Source organism: Bombina bombina, chromosome 2 (assembly GCF_027579735.1).
Source record: "Bombina bombina isolate aBomBom1 chromosome 2, aBomBom1.pri, whole genome shotgun sequence".
Classification (NCBI taxonomy): Eukaryota; Metazoa; Chordata; class Amphibia; order Anura; family Bombinatoridae; genus Bombina; species Bombina bombina.
Genome location: NC_069500.1, coordinates 145008451 through 145017087, shown reverse-complemented (window position 1 = coordinate 145017087; position 8637 = coordinate 145008451). Strand labels below are relative to the sequence as shown.

The window sequence follows — 8637 nt, the reverse complement described above, 5'->3', positions numbered from 1 at the left end:
ATTGCAGACAAGTGGCAGGAGTGATCCTCCGCCCATTGAATTATCTTGGTCACTTCCTCCATCGCCAGGGAACTCCTTGTTCCCCCCTGATGGTTGATATATGCAACTGTCGTCATGTTGTCTGATTGAAACCTTATGAATTTGGCCTTTGCTAGATGAGGCCAAGCTTTGAGAGCATTGAATATCGCTCTCAGTTCCAGAATGTTTATCGGGAGAAGAGATTCTTCCCGAGACCATAGACCCTGAGTTTTCAGGGGTTCCCAGACCGCGCCCCAGCCCACCAGACTGGCGTCGGTCGTGACAATGACCCACTCTGGTCTGCGGAAGCTCATTCCCTGTGACAGGTTGTCCAGGATCAGCCACCAACGGAGTGAATCTCTGGTCCTTTGATCTACTTGAATCGTCGGAGACAAGTCTGTATAATCCCCATTCCACTGTCTGAGCATGCACAGTTGTAATGGTCTTAGATGAATTCGTGCAAAAGGAACTATGTCCATTGCTGCAACCATCAATCCTATTACTTCCATGCACTGCGCTATGGAAGGACGAAGAACAGAATGAAGTACTTGACAAGAGCTTAGAAGTTTTGATTTTCTGACCTCTGTCAGAAAAATCCTCATTTCTAAGGAGTCTATTATTGTTCCCAAGAAGGGAACTCTTGTTGACGGGGAAAGAGAACTTTTTTCTATGTTCACTTTCCATCCGTGAGATCTGAGAAAGGCTAGGACGATGTCCGTATGAGCCTTTGCTTTTGACAGAGACGACGCTTGAATCAGGATGTCGTCCAAGTACGGTACTGCTGCAATGCCCCTTGGTCTTAGAACCGCTAGAAGGGACCCTAGTACCTTTGTGAAAATTCTCGGAGCAGTGGCTAATCCGAATGGAAGTGCCACAAACTGGTAATGCTTGTCCAGAAAAGCGAACCTTAGGAACTGATGATGTTCCTTGTGGATAGGAATATGTAGGTACGCATCCTTTAAATCCACCGTGGTCATAAATTGACCTTCCTGGATGGTAGGAAGGATCGTTCGAATGGTTTCCATTTTGAACGATGGAACCCTGAGAAATTTGTTTAGGATCTTGAGATCTAAAATTGGTCTGAATGTTCCCTCTTTTTTGGGAACTATGAACAGGTTGGAGTAAAACCCCATCCCTTGTTCTCCTATTGGAACTGGATGAATTACTCCCATCTTTAACAGGTCTTCTACACAATGTAAGAATGCCTGTCTTTTTATTTGGTTTGAAGATAATTGAGACCTGTGGAACCTTCCCCTTGGGGGTAGTTCCTTGAATTCTAGGAGATAACCTTGAGAAACTATTTCTAGTGCCCAAGGATCCTGAACATCTCTTGCCCAGGCCTGAGCAAAGAGAGAAAGTCTGCCCCCCACCAGATCCGGTCCCGGATCGGGGGCCATCCCTTCATGCTGTTTTGGTTGCAGTGGCAGGCTTCTTGGCCTGCTTACCCTTGTTCCAGCCTTGCATCGGTCTCCAGGCTGGTTTGGGTTGAGAAGTATTACCCTCTTGCTTAGAGGATGTAGAAGTAGAGGCTGGTCCGTTTCTGCGAAAGGGACGAAAATTAGGCTTATTTCTAGCCTTAAAAGACCTATCCTGAGGAAGGGCGTGGCCCTTTCCCCCGGTGATGTCTGAAATAATCTCTTTCAAATCAGGACCAAACAGTGTTTTACCCTTGAAAGGGATGTTAAGCAATTTTGTCTTGGAAGACACATCCGCTGACCAAGACTTTAGCCAAAGCGCTCTGCGCGCCACGATAGCAAACCCTGAATTTTTCGCCGCTAATCTAGCTAATTGCAAAGCGGCATCTAGAATAAAAGAGTTAGCCAATTTAAGTGCTTGAACTCTGTCCATAACCTCCTCATACGAAGATTCTTTATTGAGCGACTTTTCTAGTTCTTCGAACCAGAAACACGCTGCCGTAGTGACAGGAACAATGCATGAAATTGGTTGTAGAAGGTAACCTTGCTGAACAAACATCTTTTTAAGCAAACCCTCTAATTTTTTATCCATAGGATCTTTGAAAGCACAACTATCTTCTATGGGAATAGTAGTGCGTTTGTTTAGAGTAGAGACCGCCCCCTCGACCTTAGGGACTGTCTGCCATAAGTCCTTTCTGGGGTCGACTATAGGAAATAATCTCTTAAATATAGGGGGAGGAACAAAAGGTATGCCGGGCCTTTCCCATTCCTTATTTACTATGTCCGCCACCCGCTTGGGTATAGGAAAAGCATCGGGGGGCACCGGAACCTCTAGGAACTTGTCCATCTTACATAATTTCTCTGGAATGACCAAATTGTCACAATCATCCAGAGTAGATAATACCTCCTTAAGCAGTGCGCGGAGATGTTCTAATTTAAATTTAAATGTTACAACATCAGGTTTAGCTTGTTGAGAAATTTTTCCTGAATCTGAAATTTCTCCCTCAGACAAAACCTCCCTCCTGGCCCCTTCAGATTGGTGTGAGGGTATGTCAGAAACGTTATCATCAGCGTCCTCTTGCTCTTCAGTGTTTAAAACAGAGCAATCGCGCTTTCTCTGATAAGTAGGCATTTTAGATAAAATATTTGCAATAGAATTATCCATAACAGCCGTTAATTGTTGCATGGTAATAAGTATTGGCGCACTAGATGTACTAGGGGCTTCTTGTGTGGGCAAAACTGGTGTAGACACAGAAGGGGATGATGCAGTACCATGCTTACTCCCCTCATCTGAAGAATCATCTTGGGCAATATTATCTGTGGCATCATTGTCCCTACTTTGTTTGGACACTATGTCACAATTATCACATATATTTAAATGGGGAGACACATTGGCTTTCATACATATAGAACATCGCTTATCTGATGGTTCAGACATGTTAAACAGGCTTAAACTTGTCAACAAAGCACAAAAAACGTTTTAAAATAAAACCGTTACTGTCACTTTAAATTTTAAACAGAACACACTTTATTACTGAATATGCGAAAAAGCATGAAGCAATTGTTCAAAATTCACCAAAATTTCACCACAGTGTCTTAAAGCCTTAAAAGTATTGCACAGCAAATTTGAAAGCTTTAACCCTTAAAATAACGGAACCGGAGCCGTTTTTACATTTAACCAAGCCCAGAGGGGAATACGATACCAAATGACGCCTTCTATAAGCTTTTTCAGTGGTTCTTAGCTCCTCACATCTGCACATCCTCACATCTGCATGCCTTGCTTTCCAAAAACAACTGCGCATTAGTTCCGTTTTTTAACAACAATCCCCAAGATTATAATAACTATAAAGAGTTATAATCTGCCAAATATGCTTAGCAAAGTAATCGTTTTAGCCCAGAAAAATGTCTACCAGTTTTTTAAGCCCTTATAAAGCCCTTTATTCTTTTACTTAATCTAAGAAAATGGCTTACCGGTCCCCATAGGGAAAATGACAGCCTTCCAGCATTACAAAGTCTTGTTAGAAATGTGGCCAGTCATACCTCAGGCAGAAAAGTCTGCCAACTGCTTCCCCCAACTGAAGTTACTTCATCTCAACAGTCCTGTGTGGAAACAGCAATCGATTTTAGTAACGTTTGCTAAAATCATCTTCCTCTTACAAACAGAAATCTTCTTCTCTTTTCTGTTTCAGAGTAAATAGTACATACCAGCACTATTTTAAAATAACAAACACTTGATTGAAGAATAAAAACTACATTTAAACACCAAAAAACTCTTAGCCATCTCCGTGGAGATGTTGCCTGTGCAACGGCAAAGAGAATGACTGGGGTAGGCGGAGCCTAGGAGGGATCATGTGACCAGCTTTGCTGGGCTCTTTGCCATTTCCTGTTGGGGAAGAGAATATCCCACAAGTAAGGATGACGCCGTGGACCGGACACACCTATGTTGGAGAAATATTGTTATTACAAGTTATGTGTATTGTCCCATTAAAGGCACATTATACACTAGATTTTTCTATGCATAAAAGGTTTTGTAAATGATCCATTTATATAGCCTATACAGGGTTTTTTTAAAATAAAAAATGTATAGTTTTGCTTATTTTTAAATAACATTGCACTGATTTTCAGACTCCTAACCAAGCCCACATTTTTAGAAGAATACTGATGTATACCTACTCCAGCTTGCTCCTGTTTGTGTAAAGAGTCGTTTCATATTCAGAGGACGGGGAAGTGTCTTCTTTTTTTGGTATACAACCTCTTTCAGTCAGTGTTCTAGCTAATCTTTTCAACAGTGTTAAACTGGGAGCTTCTAAGTAAGTTTTTAAAAGGTTTTATGCTGTATTTTTAGATCAGTATCTGTGCATATTCTTCTTTATAGTAATGTCTATTATATGCAGTTAAATGAAAATTGGTGTATACTGTCCCTTTAATCAGACAAAGGGTTTATCAGACAATAGGCCGCGGTGCTAGTGACCTATTGGCTCTGCCTTCAAAAATCAGTTGTGAAAAAAGCTGGCAAAACAATATGCACAGTCACTGTAAAGGTGCATATTACAGACTGAGAATTCACACTGTCAAGACAAGAGAGTTGCAAAGAATGAAATTGTGTTGTACACAGTAGCAGGCTAAGAAATCTATCATTTACAAAGCATAATCAGGGGAGAGCGCGAACGCAGTCCCCCACTACCACAAATTATGCAGTCAAGTTCCCACATTTGGGGAAATTACAGGGGTCAGCACACCCGGAGTGCAATGGATGAGCCTCACCCTGGGAGAACCACCTTCATGATCATGGTATCTCCCCTGCCAGGTAAGTATGAGTTGTAGTGACAATCAGGCAGACTGCTTCTCCAGCGCTACTTACTAAACATAAGGGAGCTTATTTTCTTCCGCATACAGCTGACCAGAGGGATAAGTACATTCCAATGCTTCCTCCTCTAAATTGGATCAAACAAACCCTTTGAATCTTTCACTATGAAAAAAAACAAAAAAAACTTTCATTCAACAGAGCATTCAAGAACCAGTACTCCCAGAATACACTGCAGCAAACATATTTGCATGTGATGATGTCACAAAGGCTGCCTGCTGTTACTTCACAAGCATCATCACCCGTCTCATTGGTGTAAAAGAACTGAGCCGAACAGACATCTCACAGAGTATCACTGCCATTACAGCTGCACAACATCAGCTTCAGCACTCTGGTGACACAGATGGCATTTAGGTAACTTAGCATTTGTTATCAAGCCCTCTGTAAGTAACACAGTTTCTATGTCACAAGCAACTGAACCAGGTGTAAGAACGATTCTCAGTCCAATAGTTTAGACACCTTGAGAGATTGTCCTACGTCTAATACTTTGATCCTCAGAGGGGATTTATTTTATTTTTGTTTTCCTAATTTCCAAACACAGAACTTTTTGTCAATCAAAGGGACAATAAAGTCTAAAACAATGTCTAACTATTCAGATAGAACATGCAATTGTACACAACTTTCCAATTTACTTGATATCTAATTTACTTTGTTCTCTTCATATACTTTGTTGAAAAGCATACCTAGGTAGGCTCAGGAGCAGCAATGCACTGGTGGGAACTAGCTGCTGACTGGTGGCTGCACATATATTACTCTTGTCTTTGGCTCACCAGAATGAAGCAAATTTGATAACAGAAGTCATTTGGAAAGGTGTTTAGAACGGTATGACAGAGAAATGTGCAGTTTGTCTCCTTTATTTATTTATAGTTAAAAGGACAGTCTATGCTAAAATTGTTATTGTTTAAAAAGATAGATAATGCCTTTGCTACCCATTCCCCAGCTGTGCACAACCAACACTGTTAGATTAATATACTTTATTTTTTTCCCTTTATTATTATTAAAAAAAAAGAGAAATACACAAAGAATCGTTAATACAATGTCTCATATGATTATTACAATTAGGCAATACTCCTATAGTTGTCTATATATTCGGTCTACCTTCAATATTATTATTGATTTGGGGGTCATTTTGTCTACAATCAACACCGGACAAAAACATCTTTAACAGTGTCAAATCCTATGGCAACTATCAACAAATATATCCTTTTAGGACTTATATATCAATCCCACACAGATAAGATTGGGCCAGATAAGGGAATAGTTAATTAAGTTATATAAAGCACAGTGGTAAACATTTCATATATCTAGATTAATATACTTTATAACCTTTAAACCTCTGAATTTCTGCCTGTTTCAAGGGCTCTATTGACAGCCTCTTAATCACATGCTTTTGTATTTGCTTTTAACAACAGGAGACTGCTAGTTCATGTGGGCTATATAGATAACATTGTGTTCACGCCCGAGGAGTTATTTAAGATTTAGCACAACACAGCACTAATTGCAAGTCAATAGATAATAAATAAAAAGTCATGTGATCAGGGGGCTGTCATAAGAGGCTTAGATACAAGGTAATCACAGAAGTAAAAAGTATAGTAATAGAACTGTGCTGGGGAATTGGTAATAAAGGGATTATCTATCTTTTAAAACAATAAAAACTCTATTGTAGACTGTCCCTTTAAGTTTAAATGTAAAGCTCCGCTACTCTAACACCGGATAAACTCTTCCTTGTGTGCTAATAGACCGTGTGATTATGTTTGGTTGATGACAAAATTTCAATGTTGTCCTGTGTATGTCCATGCAAAATAGAATAGTATATCATGGATGTTAAGGGATTAATATAGGAAACAGCTAAGTAAACTATCTTTTACAATGAAAAATCAGGGGAAAGCGCGAACGCAGCCCCCCACTACCACAAATTATGCAGTCGAGTTTCCTGCATTTAGGGAAATCACAGGGGTCAGCACAACCGGTGAACCACCTTTTTTATTTTTTATTAATAAAATACATTTATTTATGAAACGTATAAAAGCAAAAAAACATCTCACTATATCATTTTACAAATTCCAGAAGTTGTATAAATTTAAACAGGCATGAAGAGAAAACAAGAAACTTTGCTATTTATCTATTATGATGGTTGTAGAGTTCTTTGTAGATACCTTTTGCCTTACTTAGGGCCTCTCTACTGAGTAGATATATATTATCCATATGAAGCCTATTCCTGGCCTGTAACAGTGCATCCTTAACACATGTGATTACCTGCCAGCATATTGTCCATTTAGCAGCATCTAATTCCTGTGTCTTAATCCCATGTATTACATTTTTAACATTAATAGTGTCCAGACCAAATGTCTTTAGCCACGGGAGGCTTCTTTTCCATACTCTCTGTGCGTAAGAACATTCCCACAGTGTATGTAAGGAGGTTTCTTCTCTTTGACACTGTTCCCGAACACATTTAGAGCTGTTTCCTATGTATCTTTGTATCAGTTTTGCTCTCAGTCGGCTAGATTTAGAGTTTTGCGGCCAAAGGGGTGCGTTAGCTACGCGTGTTCCCCCCCCCCCCGCACCTTTTAAATAACGCTAGTATTTAGAGTTCTCTGAAGGGCTGCGTTAGGCTCCAAAAAGGGAGCGTACAGGCATATTTACCGCCACTTCAACTCTCAATACCAGCGTTGCTTACAGGAGCGGCTAGCTTGAAAAACGTGCTTGTGCACGATATCCCCATAGGAAACAATGGGGCAGTTTAGGCTGAAAAAAACCCTAACACCTGCAAAAAAGCAGCGTTCAGCTCCTAACGCAGCCCCATTGTTTCCTATGGGGAAACACTTTCTAAGTCTGCACCTAACACCCTAACATGAACCCCAAGTCTAAACACCCTTAACCTTACACTTATTAACCCCTAATCTGCCGCCCCCGCTATCGCTGACACCTGCATTATATTATTAACCCCTAATCTTCCGCTCCGTACACCGCCACAACCTACATTATACCTATGTACCCCTAATCTGCTGCCCTTAACATCGCCGACCCATATATTATATTTATTAACCCCTAATCTGCCGCCCCCAACGTCGCCGCTACCTACACTTATTAACCCCTAATCTGCCGACCAGACCTCGCCGCCACTATAATAAATGTATTAACCCCTAAACCGGAGCACTCCCCCCTCGCAAATCCTATAATAAATAGTATTAACCCCTAATCTGCCCCCCCCTAACATCGCCAACACCTAACTTCAAGTATTAACCCCTAATCTGCTGACCGGACCTCACCGCTACTCTAATAAATGTATTAACCCCTAAAGCTAAGTCTAACCCTAACACCCCCCTAAATTAAATATAATTTTATTCTAACGAAATAAATTAAATATTATTAACTAAAGTCTTCCTATTTAAAACTAAATACTTACCTGTAAAATAAACCCTAATATAGCTACAATATAACGAATAATTATATTGTAGCTATTTTCGGATTTATATTTATTTTACAGGCAACTTTGTATTTATTTTAACTAGGTACAATAGCTATTAAATAGTTATTAACTATTTAATAGCTACCTAGTTAAAATAATTACAAAATTACCTGTAAAATAACCTAAGTTAAAATTAAACCTTACACTACACTATCAATAAATAAATTAAATCAATTAACTACAAGTACCTACAATTAAATAAACTAAACTAAATTACAAAAAAAAAACCCACTAAATTACAAAAAATAAAAAAAGATTACAAGAATTTTAAGCTAATTACACCTACTCTAAGCCCCCTAATAAAATAACAAAGCCCCCCAAAATAAAAAAATTCCCTACCCTAATCTAAATTAAAATAGTTAACAGCTCTA

General features: G+C 39.5%; 1 non-coding gene across 1 annotated transcript; it reads right to left on the bottom strand.

Annotated features, from left to right (window-relative positions):
- Window positions 1-4585: 4585 nt before the first annotated feature.
- Window positions 4586-4748, bottom strand: LOC128650527 (U1 spliceosomal RNA). The gene has a single exon (XR_008400823.1). It is a non-coding gene; the product is annotated as a U1 spliceosomal RNA (small nuclear RNA).
- Between the last annotated feature and the right edge of the window lie 3889 nt (window positions 4749-8637).